Below are 21,642 nucleotides of genomic sequence, written 5' to 3'. Positions count from 1 at the left end.
GTCAGTGATGGTGTTTAGGGAGACAACCTTTGTCTGTAACTCTCTCTGATTTGTGAATATTGCCAGATCTGAACCTTCCTCAACTATTCAGTACAAAATCCTCTCTTACTCAGGTCTGCCCCCTACAATAGTGTAAAATTTACAGTTTTTCTCAGTTCCTTTTGCATTTCTTGAATCATCCTCAACATTTGCAAAACAGTAAGTGCATTTCTCAAAACAATTCATACAAATACCATAACACCATGGATTACCTGCAAAGGCTAGTCTCTTGCCCCAAATGCCTTAGTTCATCTCTCAAAAGTAAATATCTGTGTCAATGAACATGTCATTGCCATCAGAATGACAAGTCCTTGTGTCATTGTGTATGGATAAGACAGTCAAATTGCTTAGTCATGTTGTCATTATAACAGTGTACTCTGAAGGGATGTTTTTATGTAAACTAAGGCTAAAGTTTTTATGACAATTATTGTAAATTGTAAGTTACACCTTAGTGTATGTGGCAGATTGATTGCAAGAGACTGGACAAAATTCAGATTAACGCTTTTACTGTTTGCATTATAATTTGTTGACAGACCATGTCTGAAAAAACAAGAAAACAAAAGTTAGACTCTCCAGAAAAACGCGGGCAAAAATCCTTGATTACGCGGGCTAAAATCCTTGATTATGTGAATAAATATGCAGGGTTTTTATGCCATTTTATGTGGGGAAATTGCGGAAAGTTATAAAGTATGCAAATAGTTGTGAAATATGCAAAAATATGCGCGATTCACTTGCCATCTGGATGTGGAGGGATGTGTCCTCTAATCAGACACTGGGGCTGAATCCCAAACCGCCCCATACACACTCCCCCTCCACTACCGAGTGTCACTCCAAAAGAAGTCACACTCGCAGCTGTGGAGGGCACCTATTATTGAAGGGGGAGGGTATAAATACGATCGTCAGGAATGGGACGCCCTGTCGCCTCACCGGAAAACGGAAGACGTCATCGCCATGGTAACACAAAGACACCCACTGTGCATGGCTGTAGCGCTGTGGCACAGGTTGCAACTAACAAGGATCGCTGCTGCTTCCAGAAGACAAAAGCATCCCACTTTTTTTTCACTCACGTTTCACTCATGTTTTCCAATCCTATTATCTGGCATTTCAAATCCAACAAATGAATGAATGAATAAATGAATTCTGTCAGTTGTGTTCAAATTTTAAGGTGTCAGGGGGTGCACAATTAAATCAAACGTCAGCAGAGAAGAAGATTTGTTTCTTTTGTTGTATCTTTTTACACCACTCGTTTTGTGATATTCTGTCAGTGTGAAAAAGGCGTGGAAGAAATAATGGACGCATGTGGAACTTACATCGATATGTTGTTTCCTCCTCCATTTCGACGTTGCACTTCCTGAAAAAGTTGTCCAGAGTGAGCATCGATGCAGACTCGCTATTTAAGGGCTGAACAGTCCACTCACCCTCCGCACTACGCAGTTTGGGACGGCCCTTAATATGGAGGACCCTCCGCGGGAACGCGCAAACGGAGGGGTAGTGTGTTGGGATAGTGTGTAGGGGGCGGTTTGGGATTCAGCCTGGGACTGCTGCTGCGGGGTTACTGGACTGACAGCCTGTGCTTTGCGAGGGGGAGAAGCTCACAGAAGCACCTGCTGCTTGTTGAGGACAGTAATTGCAGAATGATCCGAGTTTTCCTGTCAGTCTCCAAAACGGCAGAAAAAGTCGCTAGACTTGTGGCTAGTCGCTTTTGACAAAAAAAGTCACTAGGACGCTTTGGAAAGTCGCTAGATTTAGCGAGAAAGTCACTAAGTTGGCAACACTGGTGCCGCGCTCTGCATCAGCTCCTGCTTCTAGTGTGTGTGTGAATGCGCGAACTGATGACGTCAGGCCGGGCGTCACATAAAAACTCACTCACAATTCCATTTATATTGGTTATAATTTTCTCATTTTATGCGGAAATTGTGAAATCAAGCGGGACCCACATATTTCTTTTATTTCGTGGAAATATAAGATTCTTGAGGGAATTATGTGCTGTTTTGCGGGGATTATGCGGCCTTTTGGGAAATAATTGACCCCCGCATAATCAGCAGCATTTTGGTGATTACAGTTTTTCTCAGTCGCTTTGGTTCATTTCTCAGATCAGAATTAAAATTCTCTAAACTCCTTGTTCAGTCTTCACATCATCGTGTCACTTGTGCACATCAAGAAAGCAGTTTCTCATTTTTTTCAACAAGTTGCAAATGCTTTGGTCCATCCATGCGAATGATTCTGTACAATTCTCTGCTATTTCCTACATTATCAATTGCTTTTGTCATGTTGATCAAAATGTATTATCATGGGTCTCTGTTGAATAGTCTCAGCTCTCACAACACTTAGGCATTAATTAAGTTAATTAATTAAGTCTTTACATGCAGAATGGTTGAACATGTTATCATAATGTGTCAGGATGTTTCTATACATTTCTATACAAACACACCAATTCAGGACAGATTTAGAAAAAAAAATCTAAATCTGTCCTTAATTGGTTAATTGCTCCCAGGTAAATCTTGACTTTCTCTAATGAAGGGAAATGTGTGAAGGGTTAGAATTTTCTGAACTCGTTCAAAGACACAAGAGAATAAATTTCTGATGTGATGAGAAATTGTGTGTAATTCCTACAGCACTGGAAGTACAGTTCTCCCTGAGGAGATTGTCCTATGTTCACATTTCTACTTTTATTTTTTTGTTTTTTCTTTGTGCTATGCAGCGCTGTTTTCCTTTCTGTATCAATAACATGGTCTGTCAAGAAATTGTAAAAACAGTAAAAGTGTAAACTGAATCTTGTCCAGTCTCTTGCAATCAATCTCCCACACACAAAGGTGTAACTTGCAACTTTCATCAAAACTTACGTATAAACCATCTTCAGCATCAGAGCCTTCCACCAGAGTAACTTTTATATTGAGAGCATGACTAAGCAATTTTCATTGACACAGAAATTTAATTTTGAGCGATAGACTAAGAATTTTGCACAAAAAACTGGCTTTTGCAGGTAATCCATGTTGTTTTGCTACTTGTGCGATGTGTTTTGAGAAATGCACAAACTGTTTTGAGAATTTCAATTCTGATCTGAGAAACGTACTAAAGCAATTGAGAAAAACTGTAATGTGGGAATTCATGCGATCGCATAATCGCGTTTTTCTGGAGGGTCTAAAAAGTAGAAATGTGAACACAGGACAATCTCCTTAGGGAAAACTGTACATGCTGTGCTGTAGGAACGACTGTGCAGTCTTCTTACACCTCCTGATGTTCCTGTCTGGTGGGCCACAAATTCTCATCCACATCACGAATATCTTCTCTTGCGTCTTTGAGCAATTTAAGAAAATCCTAACCCTACACACATTTTCATTCGTAGAGAAAGTCAAGATTCACTTGAGAGCAATTTACCAATTCAGGACAGATTTAGAAAAAAAGTCAAAATGAAATGTATAGAAATATATTTGACATATTATGACAACTTGTTCAACCAGCTTGCATGTAAAGACTTATGTGATGAACTAATGCCTAATTGTTGTGGAGGGTGATACTATTCAACAGAGACCCATTATAATACATTTTGATCTACGTGACAAAAGCAACTGCTAATGTAGGAAACGGCAGAGAATTATACATAATCATTTGCATGGCTGCACCAAAGCATTTGCAATTTGTTCAAAGAAATGACAAACTGCTTTTTTGATGTGCGCAAGTGACACAATGATGTGACGACTGAACAAGTAGTTTTGAGAATTTCATTTCTGGTCTGTGAAATGTACCAAAGTGACTGAGTAAAACAGTAAGAGGTAAAATGAAACAAAGCTATAAACAACTATTTATTTATTACAGTAATTACTTTACATAGAAAATACATTCCATATAGGATAGCATTACTTTTAAACCGAGAATTCTACTGAAATTATGATTTTACCTTGCTGACATATTTCGACATGTTTCTACATGTTTCGACGGCATCTGCTGTCTTCTTCAGAGCGCCATCTGACATATGATGATGTGTCCTTTTTTGTTTTTATTTTATTTTACTGAATTGTCAGTTTAAAAGTAATGCTATCCTATAATAAGAAATAACAAAATGAACATTATCAAGTTACATTCCATATGTTGGAAGAAATGGGTTTTTGGTGCAGAAAGCAATAATTTCCAGTCCACAAATGGATAATGAGAGTGGCAGCCCTCAGCTGCTTGGTTTAACAGTGTGATCTCAGCTCTTGTTATAAGAGTGCCAAATTGTGTGCTTTCCACATAGAAAGCTACTCTATAAGAAATCAGAATATGCCAAAGTTGAGGGTTTGGCAAGGTTTTGGGAAAATGATTAATGAGAGGGAGATACAGAAGCAGAGGGACAGGTGTGACACGGTGGATTGACAGAAGAGAGATGGGAATGGCCAAAAGTGAGAGAGCTAGATCAAGCAACAGATAGAGAGAACAAGAGAAACACAAGAAAATCCCTGACTGATAGACTGAATGAAAGGGAGTAGAGGGAGAAAACCAAGAGTGGGCACCAGCAGCTGTGACCTCACCCTTTGCTCTTCTCAGTGGCACTGGCTCCCAGCAAATTGCTCTTTCGCTGAAAAATGCCAAGTGCACCACATTCCTCCGACCACACAAAGGCCCTCCCTCAACTCAACTGAAGAGGCAAAATTATACATGGGATAATTATATAAGTAGGCTGGGTGGTGCAGACAGGGACCCTCAAATGTGTATTGCTCTATTACAGTTGTGTTAAAAATTATTCAGACATTTATTCTTCATCTTGTTTATAATCACATTAAATAATGACATGTCAAATAGACAAATACAACTGAAATTACAACAAAAATGTTTGTAATATACCAATTAATGGCCTTTCTTTACCTGGCCTCAGGTATCGCACAGCAGTTGCAGACAGTAACCTCTTTCTACCACGCCCAGGTAGCGTTTCCACTGTGCCTTTAGCTTTAAACTTGCGGACTATGCTCCCAATTATGTCTCTTGAAATGTTTAGCCTCTTTGCTATCTTTTTATATCCATATCCTTGCTTATGAAGTGAAATGACCTCCTCTCTGAACTTTTTTGACCATTCTTTGGACTTCACCATGTTGCAAAGATGTCATTAACTGCCAAGAAGAGCCATGTGTCACAGTCCTTTTAAATCTGCTTAATTGCTGCTCATTAGGGTTCCGTTCACATCTACAGGTGTTTTCATCAGCTGTTTGACAACACCTGATGGAAACCTCTGTTCTTAAGAGTGGTGGACTAGGGGGTTGAATAATTTTGTCAATGAGGTAATCACAGAAAGGCCATTGATTGGTATATTACAAACATTTTTGTTGTAATTTCAGTTGTATTTGTCTATTTGACATGTCATTATTTAATGTGATTATAAACAAGATGAAGAATAAATGTCTGAATAATTTTTAACACAACTGTAATAGAGCAATACACATTTGAGGGTCCCTGTCTGCACCACCACTACTGTGGGGTTTGAATAATTTTGAACACAACTGTATATTTATGTTATCAGATAAAAAAGAGGCTTTTACCTTAGTAGAGAAGGCAACAAAATATATGTGACTTAAGAAAAGATCGTCATGATTGAGAATAACAGGTATATGGACCTAAAGTGGAATTGCTAGTGCTCAGGGCATGTATTGCGAGCTTCAGAATGTGTGTGCATTGTTATCCTGCTTTTTAAGACAGGGCAGAGACTTTTGGGGGGGTCTGCCAACAATGCAATATTATTGTTGTTATTATGATTCTCATGGCTGCACAGTGACATAGTGGTTAGCACTTTCGCCTTGCAGCAAGAAGATCTCCGGTTCAAATCCCGGCCTGGGCCTGGGATCTTTCTGCATGGAGTTTGCATGTTCTCCCTGAAAACATGCGTGGGTTTTCTCCGGGCACTCCGGCTTCCTTGCACAGTCCAAAAATATACTGATATCTGATAACTCTAAATTGCCCGTTGGTGTGAATGTGAGTGTGATTGTTCGTCTGTATATGTAGCCCTGCGACAGACTGGCGACCTGTCCAGGGTGTCCCCTGCCTTCGCCCGAGTCAGCTGAGATGGACTCCAGCACCCCCAGGGACCCTAGTGAGGATAAAGCAGTGTACAGAGAATGGATGGATGGATTATGATTATCATTATTATTATGACAGTCACTTTGCATTTTACTGCGCATATGTTATGAAGATGTGAAAAATAGAAACTCTTGTCTTTATACAAATCAGTATTTTAGAAAGACACAGTGCACAGTGCTGCACAGTGGTCAGTGCTTATCACTGTCACCTTGCAGCTAGAAGATTCACTGCTTACGGAGTAGTCCAAAAACATGCTGAGGTTAATTGATGATTCTAAATTGTCCATAGGTGTGAATGTGAGTGTGCTTGTTGTTGGGATAGACTGGTGAGCTGTCCAGGGTGTCCCCTGACTTCACCCTCAGTCAGCTGGGATAGACTCCAGCCCCTCCAGCCCACCCCCACCCCGACCCCCACCCTGACCCCCACCCTGCGACCCCTAATGAAGATTGAGCTGTGTATAGATAATGGATGGATGGATGGATGGAGGACTGAATTAAAATATTCTTTAAAAGGTATAATTTATATATTTTTTTTCAAATTAGTCTCAGAATGTATAAATACTACTTTGGTTATAAGATCACTATGCCCTTTAGACAAGGCAGGGTCTACTTTTCGAGACAAGAATTTAACCAGTGTCTGTCTCAGCTGGCCACCAGCCAACTTCCCCTGGAACCGTGGCCTTGGCTCTGGGTGTGTCTCCAGTCACATGGGACAGCACAGAATAGACTATTGTTGGTCATACAAGACAGAAAGGCAGACTCAAGATGGTAGGAGGAGAAATTAACTTCTTACGAGCAAGCAAAAAGCACATGGACAATCTATTCCCCCTGCATGCATGTTTACTGATGCAAAGTCTCTGGACATTTATCCACATGCACGCACGCACGCAATTCTGACGCCATACGCACGCACGCGCGCACGCACGCACGCACGCACGCACACGCGCGCGCGCACACACACACACACACACACACACACACACACACACACACAAAATAACCTCTGTGGCTTAATCTTTCCTTTAGTTTTTCCATAAACACACAGGCACGTAACATGACACAGAAAGCAAACATCTTCCCAACGACAACAATGTTACAAGTTTAACATGTGACAAATTCACCCAGATCCTTTCATTACCTTCTTCTGACACTAAATAAACCCCTGAAATGTCATTTCCTTTCATCAAAATTATACATTTAATTTTTTTGTACATGAAAATAATATTTCATGAGATTAATATAGCAACAATGTATCTCCATGGCTTTGCCTGCTAAAGTATGAGGATCTAAGACTCCCTTTCCTGCGCCTATCCTGCGCCTAAGACTCCCTTTTCTATGAACCTCATTCATTTCCCGAGCCTCTCTGACCAGTCTGGTGCCGGGGACAGCGGTGGCATCGGCGTGCCAGGTGTCGTTCGTCCGTGCGCGGAGTACATCACTAGTCCCGCTGAAACGGAGGCCTCCGTGGACCTGGCGGGGCTTGTTCTACTGTCCCGCTCTTCACGGAGAGCGTCTAGGAGGAAGAACCGAGTTGCAAGCAGCGGACAAAGCTTTGAAATCCCTCTGTGTAAGGTAACCAAGGGGGCATGTGCTGGGAAGAGTGAACAGGACTTGTCCCACTCACGCAAACCATGTCACACTGCTACTGCCGCTAAACAAAAGCAGTGTAGACTATTTCAGACTTTAAATCACGCCAAAGTAATCTGGGACCCTAAGGTGAAACCTAAAGGTGTATTTGGGGGTCACCTAAACATATGCAGTGCTCGTCTGAAACATGAACAATTAGAGCAGTTGCTGACAGATTCTAATCTGGACTACTTGTGCCTTTCTGAGACTTTTTTGAAGCCATATCATTCAAATGATGTTGTTCATATCCCAGGATATACTATCTACAGGTGTGATCGTATCCAAGGTAAAAGGGGCGGTGTAATGATCTATGTTAAAGATCGGTTTCAGTGCTCCAAAATTGAATTAATGGGAGACGGTTTAGAATGTGTGGGAATAAAAATAAGACTGTCTCCTGAAATGACATTTTCTGTTGTATAGGCCTCCAATACCTCTAAAAGCAAATGATGTATTTTTTGAACATCTTACTAATATTTAAAAAAAATGTGACACCAAAGAGACCCTCCTGATGGGAGACTTTAATATTAACTGGCTTGATAAAACAGAGAGAAGGAAATTAAAGGAAATAACACAAAAATTTAATTTTACACAAATTATGGATAGGGCTACTCGAATTACTAAGACCTCCCAAAGACTCATTGATTTAATTTTTTACCAGTAAAGCTGATCGGATTACTAAAGCTTATAATTGAATAACAGGTCTATCAGACCATAATATTACCCTAGTGGCCAGGAAGCTCCCAAAAGCGCGTTACCGAAATGTAAATATATTAAACTCAAATGAATCTGTGTCATATATTCCTACACACGTGGACAAAATTGTTGGTACCCCTCAGTTAAAGAAGGAAAAACCCACAATTCTCACTGAAATCACTTGAAACTCACAAAAGTAACAATAAATAAAAATTTATTGAAAATTAAATAATCAAAATCAGCCATCACTTTTGAATTGTTGATTAACATAATTATTTAAAAAAACAAACTCATGAAATAGGGCTGGACAAAAATGATGGTACCCATAACTTAATATTTTGTTGCACAACCTTTTGAGGCAATCACTGCAATTAAACGATTTCTGTATTTGTCAATGAGCGTTCTGCAGCTGTCAACAGGTATTTTGGCCCACTCCTCATGAGCAAACAGCTCCAGTTGTCTCAGGTTTGATGGGTGTCTTCTCCAAATGGCATGTTTCAGCTCCTTCCACATATGTTCAATGGGATTCAGATCTGGGCTCATAGAAGGCCACTTTAGAATAGTCCAACGCTTTTCTCTCAGCCATTCTTGGGTGTTTTTGGCTGTGTGTTTTGGATCGTTGTCCTGTTGGAAGACCCATGACCTGCGACTGAGACCAAGCTTTCTGACACGAGGCAGCACATTTCTCTCCAGAATGCCTTGATAGTCTTCAGATTTCATCGTACCTTGCACACTTTCAAGACACCCTGTGCCAGATGCAGCAAAGCAGTCCCAAAACATTACTGAGCCTCCTCCATGTTTCACCGTAGGGACAGTGTTCTTTTCTTCGTATGCTTGGTTTTTGAGTCTATGAACATAGAGTTGATGTGCCTTACCAAAAAGCTCCAGTTTGGTCTCATCTGTCCAAAGGACATTCTCCCAGAAGCTTTGTGGCTTGTCAACATGCATTTTTGCAAATTCCAGTCTCGCTTTTTTATGAGTTTTTTCAGCAGTGGTGTCCTCCTTGGTCGTCTCCCATGAAGTCCACTTTGGCTCAAACAACGACGAATGGTGCGATCTGACACTGATGTACCTTGGCCTTGGAGTTCACCTTTAATTTCTTTGGAGGTTGCTCTGGGCTCTTTGGATACGATCCGTCTCTTCAATTTGTCATCAATTTTCCTCTTGCGGCCACGTCCAGGGAGGTTGGCTACTGTCCCGTGGGTCTTGAACTTCTGAATAATATGAGCCACTGTTGTCACAGGAACTTCAAGCTGTTTAGAGATGGTCTTATAGCCTTTACCTTTAAGATGTTTGTCTATAATTTTTTTTGGATGTCCTGGGACGATTCTCTCCTTCGCTTTCTGTTGTCCATGTTCAGTGTGGTACACACCTTTTCACCAAACAGCAGGGTGACTACTTGTCTCCCTTTAAATAGGCAGACTGACTGATTATGAGTTTGGAAACACCTGTGATGTCAATTAAATGACACACCTGAGTTAATCATGTCACTCTGGTCAAATAGTTTTCAACCTTTTATAGAGGTACCATCATTTTTGTCCAGGCCTGTTTCATTAGTTTGTTTTTTTAAATAATTATGTTAATCAACAATTCAAAAGTAATGGCTGTTTTTGATTATTTAATTTTCAATAAATTTTTATTTATTGTTACTTTTGTGAGTTTCAAGTGATTTCAGTGAGAATTGTGGGTTTTTCCTTCTTTAACTGAGGGGTACCAACAATTTTGTCCACGTGTGTATGACAAATATTGAGCAGTTTGAAGATGAATTGAGAAAGGTAAATTGGTTAGACATGGTAAGCTGTAAAGACAGCAATACTGCATCTAATGATTTTATATAAATGCTCCAGACTCTTGTCTGCAAATATTCAAAAGTTAAAAAAGCAGAATTTAAGGGGAAAATTTCCCTTCCCTGGATAAATAGTGATATATGGAAATTAATGCGAACTTGAGATTCAGCACTAAAAAAGTATCTCAAAACGGGGTTAACAACTGATCGACTAATCTATAATGGCCTTCGAAATAAAGTAATACAGCAACTTAGGCAATCCAAAGCAACATTTTTCCTCAATATGATCAAACAAGCTAAAGGAAATACTAAACAGCTTTGGCAAACAATTGACAAACTAACAGGGAAAAGGCAATCAAACAGAACAAATATAGAGTTAATAATAGATGGTAATAAATGTTGCAATGATGGTCCAGTAGTGGCAAATCACTTCAATAATTATTTTATTGATTCAGTTCATGAAATTGTGAAGAATAACTCTGGACCCTCTAGTTTATTTTCAGTACCTCAGCCCTTAACCTATAGTAATGAGATGGCTTTGTGCCTTAAATATATCGATCATTCTAGAGCTGATGAAATAATACAATCTCTATCTAAATCAAAAGTAAAAGATTTCTGGGGGCTAGATATTTCCCTTATTAAACAATATAGGGAGATTTTAATTCCAACTATAACACAAATAATCAATAAGTCAATTGATGAAAACTTGTTCCCCAGTGTCTTCAAAACTGCAGTGATAACCCCAATTCACAAATCAGGACGTAAAAATGAAATGGCAAACTACAGGCCAATCAGTATTTTGCCTGTAGCATCGAAAATTCTTGAGAAAGCCATTGTTGAGCAGATAACAGAACATTTAAACAAGAATAATTTACTACACCCAATGCAGTTCGGTTTCCGACGCAATTATTCCACAGATGCAGCTTGCTGTTGTCTAACAGAAAACATAAGGGCAAGCTTGGATAAGGGGGTTACGGTGGGTGCAGCGTTCCTGGACCTACGAAAGGCCTTCGACACTGTGACCATCGTGTCCTACTGTCTAAGCTTTCCCAATATAATCTGTCCTCTGACACTTTGCAATGGCTTGAATCATATATTTCTGGCCGTGTGTAGTGTGTCAGAACAAACAATTCAATGTCCTTCTTTAAGTCCTGCACAACTGGGGTCCCACAAGGGTCGATTCTGGGTCCCTTGTTGTTCAGTATCTATATTAATGACCTCCCGGCTGTGCGCAGAGAGGTAGACATCATCACGTATGCAGATGATGCCATCATCTATGTACATGGAAAGGATGTGGAGCAGGTGGCATCAAAACTGTCCTTTGTAATGAACATGATTAATAATTGGCTCAAATCTTCTCACTTGACATTAAACCTCAACAAGACAGTTGGAATGTATTTTTCAAAGTCAAAAATTCATAATGAAATTCCAAATATCTACGTAAATGGGAATAAAATAAACATTGTGAAAGACATAAAATATTTAGGAGTCCATCTTGACCAAACTTTAAGTTTGAAAAATCATATTAAAAAACAATGTAACTCTATTAAATACAATATATCCTCCTTTAGGCACATCAGGAAGAGTTTGACAATTGAGGCCTCTTTCTTGTACTTCAATGCCATGATCATTCCTCATATTACTCACTGTTTGTCCTGTTGGTCTCAGGCCAATGAAACCACACTCAAATCACTCAGATCTGTCTGTAATCAGGCATTGAAAATACATGACAGAAAACCTCTGTGCCATCATCACTGTAATATTCTTTGCAAATATAAAATGCTCAGCTTTGACAATTTGATTTTATATAAAATTTAAGAACTGTCTTTAAAATTGTAAATAATATTGCTCCACCTCCATTAAAAAATTTCATTAGACTTTATTCTGATCAGACGACCCAATCAACGCGTTCTACTGCACAAAGAAATTGCGCTGGCCTTTATAGATCATCTGCGTTTGATCGAGCAGCCTTCTCTTATAAAATTATCAAACACTGGAACAACCTCCCAGTTAGCTTGAAGACATCTGTAGATCTACACACTTTTTCAAAAATTTAAAAACACATATTCTCAATAATCAGACATGTCAGCACTAGTCCATAGTAAAGTGTTTCTCTTTTATTTAAGTAACGTAATGTTTTGATTTTATTGTTGTTGCTACTTTTGTTTTATATATTTCGATAATTTTATCTTGAATAAGTTATATATAAATGCATGTGTAATCTGATGTATTTTATTTATGAGCTAAGGTTAATTTTTAGAATTTGTTTAATATACTGTTTTATATTCATTATATATGTTGTATCTGCCCAGGAACTGCAGATGGAAATTAGCAAACAGCTATAATCTAGTGCAAAGCATCTTTTCTTTTTAAGATTAATGTGTTTGTACATTGTCCCTGTTAACTAAACCAATAAACTAAACTAAACTATCTCTCCCAGTCCCTACTGCCAGCTCAGTAGTGTAGCATAGTTTTTTCTGCTATTTGGGGGGGGATTGGGGGCTGGAGCCTATCCCAGCTGACTTAGGCGAAGGCAGGGGACACCCTGGACAGGTTGCCAGTCTGTAGCAGGGCTACATATATAGACAAACAATCACACTCACATTCACACCTACGGGCAATTTAGAGTGATCAATTAACCTCAGCATGTTTTTGGAGTGTGGGAGGACGCCGGAGTACCCGGAGAAAACTCACGCATGCACAGGGAGAACATGCAAACTCCATGCAGAAAGATCCCGGGAAAGCCAGGACGCGAACCAGGGATCTTCTTGCTGCAAGGCGAAAGCGCTAACCACTATGTCCCTGTGCAGCCCTGCTATCATACTAGTCATGTTCAATTATTTGTAGTCATGCATTCTGTCTGTTATGCGGCCACTGAGTAGATCAGCTTTTCATTATTGTGATTTATGTAATTTAGATCTTACACTTATCAGTGGTTAGTGTTAGTGTGTTGCGCTATCTCCTTTAAGTTTCTGTTTGTGAGTTTTTTAGTCCATAACCTATGCTGAACTATTCCAAGCCTTGTTGTACTGGGTCCTGGTCAGTAACTCCTTAAATAATCCTAGTATTTCATAGTGTTCTTTATGTTTGATGTTAATATCACTCCTGGCAATTCCTGGTTGTTACCCCAGTCTTGACTTCTGTTTGGCAAACCTGGGTTCGACCACAGAGGTTGCTTCCCCAGTTTATAGCTTAAAGTATTCTTTCCTCCAAGTTAGTTTCCCTTCCCCAATACATCCCTCTCCTCTTGTACATTTGCCTTGCGGTTGTCCTGTGTAAAGTACTCTTGCAAAAACTCTTGTATATTTGATTCTGGTTTACTTGGTTCTTTGTCTGCACTCATGTCTCTGACTCCCAATAACAATATGGCAAATTGTAATATTGGAGTAACTCAAATGTGTTTTTTTCAGAAATTGATTCTGAAGTAGAATGATGATCTGGAAAGGCCACAACCTGACATGATTTGTTTATTAGGTTGAAATGTAAAAATCCTAGCCATCTGAATCTATATATTTGAGACTGTCATCAGTACACTTCAGTACAGTGTCATGCCATTGACTGCATATTCTGCTGATGTCCTCTCAAATATTAACAAAACTCACCATATATAGGTGGTTTTGTTGGCAGGGTCAACAAACCAAAACCATTTGCTGTTTATGAGTCAGAGCTATATATCTGATATATCCTAGACATTGAGAAGCCAAACTAGGATTGTGACATTACCTGGGGCTTATGTGAGTATTTCCTTGCCAGGGCAGTGATATCCTGGAGCCATTGTCTTCCTAGTTACCTTCATCACGGTGACAACAAGACTCCTGTGTCCAGCCAAGAAATGTGCCTGGATTATGTTATGTTATGTTTTGCAACCTCTGGACTTACAGGCATTTTACATTGATAATGATATTTGGGGTTTTAAACTTTAAATATTGGCCAATGTAATTTGTTTTTTAAATAATAAATAATGGAAAATATAAATGGAGGTAACTATTTTAGTTCAAATTCGGCAGCAGGACCACACTCTCCTTGCTGTCATAAGTCTATAAATGTCTGCCTGCCTCAACACTTATTTCAATTCAATGCATTTCAATCTTATTTATATAACACTAATTCACACCATATGTCATCTTATAGCATTTATATAGTAATGCTAAAGACCTCTTGAAATTTTAAACACAGAACAGAGAACCCAACAGTCCAAAGTTGCCTTTGGATTCCCTGTGAGCAAGCAGTTGACGACGGTGGAAAGAAAAGAAACGGAAAGGATTTGTTTTTCTACATCACACTGAGACAAGATTCTGTTCCTGATTTTGACAATATTATGTAGGTGAAAGAAGGCCATCTTATTAACTTGCTTTATGTATGTGTTGAAGGACACATCTTTGTTAAAAATAACTCCAAGGTTCCTCACAGTAGAACTGGAGGCGAAGGCAATGCCATCCAGAGTAACTATTTGGTTTGGTAATAATATTGGTCCTAGGTCTGTGTATATTTTGGTAATTGGATTTTCCGTTCTAAAGCAGGTATTGAAAAACAAAAAACGAGTGGTTATTTGATTTTTGTTTTCAAAGGCAAAAATTAAAATTGAATAGCAAGGCTTTTTTCCTTTTCACGATCAAAAAGGGATATACGAATTTCAAAAAATGCTTTGATTTCATTTTTTATTTACAGAAACAAAAAATAAAATAAGTAAGAGACATAAACGAAATAAGAACCGTTTTTTTCATTTTCTGAGACCGGAAGTGGTCATCAGCAAGGGTGGAGCCGTGATTGGTCAGACTGAATCAGAGCCGAGGACTCTCTGTCCCGCCCACATTTATCGGCTTCTGCTGTTTATGGACGCTGCTACCGCTGCTGCTAACAATGTTAGCTTCCAAAAGTGGAGATAAACTCTACAGGTAGTGTTAAAGTCAACTTTGTAACTAGTTGCACTCTCTCTACTTCTGGACAATATCACATATAAAGCAGTGAAGTTACTGTAAGTTAACATCAGACTGTAACCTCTGATATAACATGTTCTAACATCGTGTTTTAAAGTCCGTTCTGTAAATCTCAACTTATGTTTCCTAACTTTGTGTTTACACTGAGGCTAACCCCGGTTAGTCAGTGTTATCTATTAGGTGTAGCTAAGTGTCGTGAAGGCACAGCTGATCAATCATAATAGATCAGTCAATTAAGGAGAAACTGCTGTTTCGAGGTGCAGTTCATTAATGATCAGCAGACAGAAATTAATCTATGTTAACGTTCCTCCACAGAACTTCTGTTACTGATGAATGTTAATCTCTCAGTTCAATGAATGAAGAACAATTCAGTTCTGAGTTCATATCTCTGTTCTTTGCTTCAGACTTTTTTTTCTCTACAACAGTGTACGGTCAGATAACTGTGACGCTCATATTAATGCTAATGATACATTAGAATAAAAATAATAAACTTTATTGTCCCATCTAGGCAGTAAAATTGTTCTTTGGCCTCAACCAGGAAAACAAACATTTCTATAAGATTAGAAAGTAGGACAAAATACAACACTCTGTTGCGTTTCATTCATACCTAATGGCAGTGGGTCAGCAACTGGCGGCCCGCAGGCCAAAACTTGCCCGTCAGGAATATATCTGGCCCGCCAGATGATTTTGAAAATTTGATTTGGCACGCGAGCCAAGCCAGTCCGTCACACGAAACTCACGTGGTGGCTGCTGCCGGTCATTTCCGTGTTTGCGCTACTGGTCGGACACGGTTATAAGCCAGATTTCACTGAGCAACAAGTGTGTGGCAAAAAATAGTCGTGGTGATCTCGGGATCATTTTTAATACACCTGGTGATCAGAATGAGACGTGTGTCCCACAGCAGCGGCGATCATCTGTAAGAATCCCCGCTGCTCGGCCCGGTACCTCACCTCCACCTCCCACCTCGCTCGCAGAATCGGAGCGCCAACCCCACCGCAGGTGGCCCTGCTGTTCGAATTGGTTTACAAACAGTTTTTGCCGCACCGAAAACCCACATCGAAACTTGGACCGACCCTGTCCTAATGTGGTTTCACTCTGATATTTAAAGTTTCCATGCATGGCTGGACTGAAAGAACCTTGGAGCTCTCTCTTCTCACTGTTTGCGTGTCTTTTCCTTCCAGCCTTGGTCTGGATCATTTGGAACATCTAGTCTGATGGACTAAAAGCTACAGAGAACATGAACATCCAGCTGTGGTTGTCTGAACAGTCTTCTCTCCTTCATCACTAATGTTCTCCTCATCCTTCCATTAAGAACAATAATGCTGCAGATTCAGCTCCTCTCTTCATAATACAACTTGTCTTGTGACTGTTCAGTTTGTACACTTCACTGTCAGCAACACATTATTTATTTCATCCATTTATTGTGTGTTTACACATCTTTACAGTTCACAATTGTTAAATAATGCAGTTTTTAAATGTGCAATGAAGGAAATAATGAAGCTCTTGACCTGAATGTGTTGATGTTTTAATGCTACATATCTGTTACAAATAACATGGACTTTTTATGTTGTACAGGGTTTCTGCAGATATCAATCAGTCAAATTTAATGCTTTTTAATGCAATTTTAATGCTATACTGTAAAAATTTTAATGCCACGACCATGAACTCAAATTACATGGGTTTGGGGTTTTTTTTGTAAAAGATGATTTTTATATGAAAACCCTACATTTGACTATTTCTGAATCTGGGAACCACCCCTGAACACCAATGGGCTGCAGTCATTCTCTGAAATCCACGTTTTTGAGCCATTTTTGCTGGAATTTGTGTTTCCCCATTTCCCAGCCTGGTCCAGCCTGCCGGCCACTTTAAAAACATGCAGTTTTTAGAAATTGTACCCAACCGGCTGGAACAATTATCTCAGTGCTTCGGCATGCTTACGCAGATGCACATATCTGACAAATCGCAGTCTATAAATATATATTATTGTCAATTATTTTCTTGAAAACTGCAGAAAGAAATTTTAATGCCACCAAGAATCAAATGTAATGATTTTTAATGCCATTTAAGGCCTTAATTTTTGCAAAATCAACTTAATGACTATTAATGCTCTGCAGAAACCCTGTTGTATTTCTGCTACAGCAGCAGAGATGAAGTTAAAGGTAATAAATAGAATCTGTGAATACTAAGAACAGAGAATAATAAACTGCTGAAAGAGTTGGTCTGTCCTTCTGTCAGTGAAGTTAAACAGGAAGTGGTTCACTGAGAATGTCGTCATTTCAGTCTCCTTCTTCACAACCAGATGAGGTTTTCCTTCTGTGGCTTCACTCAGAAGATCCTCACATGCGTGAACATGAGACACCTGAGATGAAGAGAGATGTCACAGTATCAGCATCAACAGCAGAGGTTCATTTTTAAAGTATCCCTGGAAAGATTTCCTATTTCATATAGTTTTCCAAGCACGTGAACGACAGAAAGACCTGTAGTCACTTTAGCTTTAGGAGAGGATTTTATTATCCAGCTTATCTGTGCTGCAGTTTAAATGTATTAACTGTGTAGTGTTCGATCATTATTTGGACATATTCTGGAGGTTATTTTTCTAATCCTGCCACGAAGATGTACCTACAACATGTGAATCAGTCATTAAACAATGTTAACGACTCGGAGAGTAAGATTTACTGTTTCTCCAGTTTTAACTTCAGAGACTCAGCCAGATATTTAGGGACTACTGACAACACAGAACCTTAACCTTACTGTTTGAATCACATTTAGGTTTTCTTAAACGTTACAATAATGTGAACCAGCATCTCCACACAGTTTTATTAACTAAATGTACCACATTACACTAACACAACACACTTCAGCTGTTTCCATAAAACACAATGCAAACATCGTTAGCTTAATGCTACATTAGGTTTAATCAAGCTACGACTGAGCAGCTCGCTCGGTTAGCTTCACTAATTTATATTAAAGCTAATATTTTACTAGATGCTAACTCTCTTCTCTGGTCAATACACAAAGAAATAAACTCCACCAACACCTGGACTGGCATGGCACACATGTATATCTGACACGAAAAGTTGCATATGAAGTGCATTAAAGCATGTACCGATAAGAAATAAACATTTAGCCTACTTACCGAACTTTCAGTGTCTGCTGGTAGAATCAGCCGAAGGTAGCAAAATGGTTAAAACAAGCCAACAGGCAGGAAAGTGTCTCTGGAAAAGGTTCTGTTTCTTCACCGATAAACCACCAGTGACCATATCAGAATTAATCCAAATCAGGAGAGCAGAGTCTCGGCTACATCCTCCAGACTGTCAGTCATTCCAGACAAACTGTCAATCAGGTTAACCACGTCCCTTGCCTCGCCAAAACTTAATAAATAAAAAAATCGATATGATTTATTTAAGATCGGCCACTGATCTTTCATTTTGACCATGAAAACTAACAAAAAAAACATTTATTTACAGTCTATGCAGCCGTACTCCGTTTGGTTCACCCTTGCTGATGACCACTTCCAGTCTCAGAAACGAAAAAACGGACCTTTTTCGTTTCTGTCTCTTACTTGTTTTATTTTTTGTTATCGTAAATAAAAAAATGAAAATCAAAGCTTTTTAAAATTCGTATATTCCCTTTTGATCGTGAAAAGGAAAAATGCCTGTATTTCAATTTTAATTTTGCCTTTGAAAACGAAAATCAAATAACACTCGGTTTTTGTTTATCAATACCTGGCTTTAGGAACGGAAAATCCAATTACCAAAATATACGTGGACCGTCCTTAACAAAGAACCCTGTGGCATCCATAATTAACTCTGGTTTGGATGGAAGAACCATCATTAACTTTGGAAAATATAAAAATAATATGAAATAAATATGATTTAAACCAGTTTTTGTGTGGTCCTGTAATCCCAAAACCATGCCCCAGTGTCTTTAATAAGATACTGCGATCAATTGGATCAAATGCAGCACTGAGATCCAGCAGAACAAGTATAGAAACAAGGTCCACTGTCTGAGGCTATAAGAAGATCATTGTTGACTTTCACCAGTGCTGTTCTGTACTATGATGCATTCTAACCCTGACTGAGACTGCTCAAACCATTTCTGTACATATGGTCACATAAGTTTTATTACAGTAACCATAAAAGCCTGCAATATATGGCCCTTTACAGTTTTTCTCAGTTGCCTGGGTACATTTCTCAGATCAGAATTGACATTCTCAAAACTACTTGTTCAGTCTTCACATCATTGTGTCACTTGTGCACACCAAAAAAAGCAGTTTGCCATTTCTTTTTTTGTGTGTGTGTGTGTCCTGTCCGGCAACAGAGCAGGCAGAATGAGGATCTGGCTGCTGCATTGTGCCATACAAGTTTGCTTTTCCAAGGGGAGTTCGTAAGTATAAGACTCCCCTTGATACTGTACAGTAATTTATTTAGATTGAATACTTGTTGATTAGTTAAATATACATAAATTTGCCGGACCTGACAGGGGAAAGGCAGAAAGAAAGAAACGAGAAAAGGAGAAAAAAAACAACAACAAGAGGGGATAGTGAAGAGAAAAGGAAAAGTGCAAGAATACAATTATCTTTCAATTGAAACCGACACAACAGATAACAAGCTAGTACACCTTAACAAAGACACACCGGAACGCATCCTCCGGGTTTTGTTACGAAACACAGCTAGTAATTATTCAAATCATCTATGTGAAACACACAAACTGAGGAAACATGTCTTTTGATATTTTGGCACCAGGACAAACTTAACACCCCCAAGACAACATGGTTGCTATGTTCACATGCAGAGTACAGTGCAATTGTGACTGTGATCATGCAACTATGACCTCTGACCTCCGTGAAGGCCAGAAGCGGGCCCGAGAGCCCACAAGACCCAGGCGAGCCGGCAGCAATCCCAGAGCAGAGATCCGAGCCACCAAACCACGAGGAGGTAACTGTCAGTCATGTTATCACTGCAGTGTGAGCAAATATCCGAATGGGACAGACCCATCCTGAACATCCTTTGTCCTGTATAATGAACTCTGTGCAGAATTTTAAATTGTATAAGTTGCATATTTGAGTTCTTTGACATTTTAAAGGTATTTAAACATATTTGTGACCATGCATTTTGATTAAGATTACTGGATAGGTCAGCTTCCCATTTTGTTGTAGGAAGAAAGATTGTATCTTCTGACTTTGATAATATTCTATATAATTTGATAATAGCTTTGGGGGACGAAAATTTAAGAATTCTTCTACTCTAAGAGGAAGCTGCCAGTGTAATTGGTTGAGAGTGTATTTTTTTCCTATAATCGATTTAAGTTGGTGGTATTCTAAAAATTTGTGTTGCTAATTCCATATTGTGAAGTGAGTGTGTGAAATGACAGAACGTTACCATCTTCTATGATATGTTCTAACTGTTTTATCACTTGGTTTCTCCAGTGAGTAAAATGTATCATCTTTCTATTTTGTAGAATGTCAGGGTTATTCCAGATTGGAGTAAATTTACATGGAATGACTGAAGACTTACTTAATTTTAGAAATTCCCACCAAGCCATTAAAGAGGAGCTGATATTAATGCTTTTGAAACACTGATGAGATTTAATAGTTGTGCTGATAAATGGCAAGTCAGAAACGGCTATGTCCTCACATATTGCTTGCTCTACATCTAACCATAACTCATCTGCATTACTAGGTTTTAGCCATTTGGAAATATACTGCAACTTACTAGCTAGGAAGTAGTGACTGAAGTTAGGTAAATCCAGTCCACCTCTATCTTTAGTCTGTTGCAGAGTCTTTAAAATGATACATCATGGTTGTTTTTCCAAAGAAATTTGGATATATATGAGTCCAGTGATTTAAACCAACAGGAGGATGGTTTGGATGGTATCATTGAGAATACATAGTTAACTTTAGGTAAAACCATCATTTTAATAGTGGCTACTCTCCCCATGAGTGATATGGGTAAGTGCTTCCACCGTATAAGATCCTCTATGGTTTTCAATAACTGAACATAATTTAGTTTTATAGGTTCTGATATCCTGGGAGAGATATTTATGCCTAAATATCTGAGGTTTCCAGACTGTATTGTGATGTTAGATATTCTTGGTATGTCACAATTAATAGGCATGACTGTAGTCTTAGACCAGTTGATAGAATAATCAGATATCAATGAAAATTTATTAATAAGCGTAATTGTCTGGGAGATAGATGATTTGGAGTTATTTTGGAAAAGTAATACATCATCTGCATAAAGACTTATTTTATGTTCTATATTGTTGGCTTGGATTCCTTTGATGTCTGTATTTTGTCTTATGGCAGCTACAAGAGGTTCAATAAAGATGGCGAAAAGTGATGGAGAAAGTGGGCAGCCCTGCCTAGTGCCTCTCTGCAAACAGAAACTTGGAGAAGTCTGGTCATTGGTCTTAACACAAGCAGCCGGGTTATTATAAAAGATTTTTATCCAGTCTATAAAAGATGGCCCAAAACCAAATCTGTTTAATGTTGCAAACAGAAATTTCCAATTTACTC

The 21,642-nt window shown here is 38.9% G+C and overlaps 1 long non-coding RNA gene across 1 annotated transcript in view; it reads right to left on the bottom strand.

Annotated features, from left to right (window-relative positions):
• Positions 1-21,642, bottom strand: part of LOC127531628 (uncharacterized) — a 34,859-nt gene that overhangs the window by 2,941 nt on the left and 10,276 nt on the right. The window lies entirely within an intron of this gene.

Source organism: Acanthochromis polyacanthus, chromosome 21 (assembly GCF_021347895.1).
Source record: "Acanthochromis polyacanthus isolate Apoly-LR-REF ecotype Palm Island chromosome 21, KAUST_Apoly_ChrSc, whole genome shotgun sequence".
NCBI lineage: Eukaryota > Metazoa > Chordata > Actinopteri > Pomacentridae > Acanthochromis > Acanthochromis polyacanthus.
The sequence above is the reverse complement of the archived record's forward strand: the minus strand, read 5'-3'. Positions and strand labels throughout refer to the sequence as shown.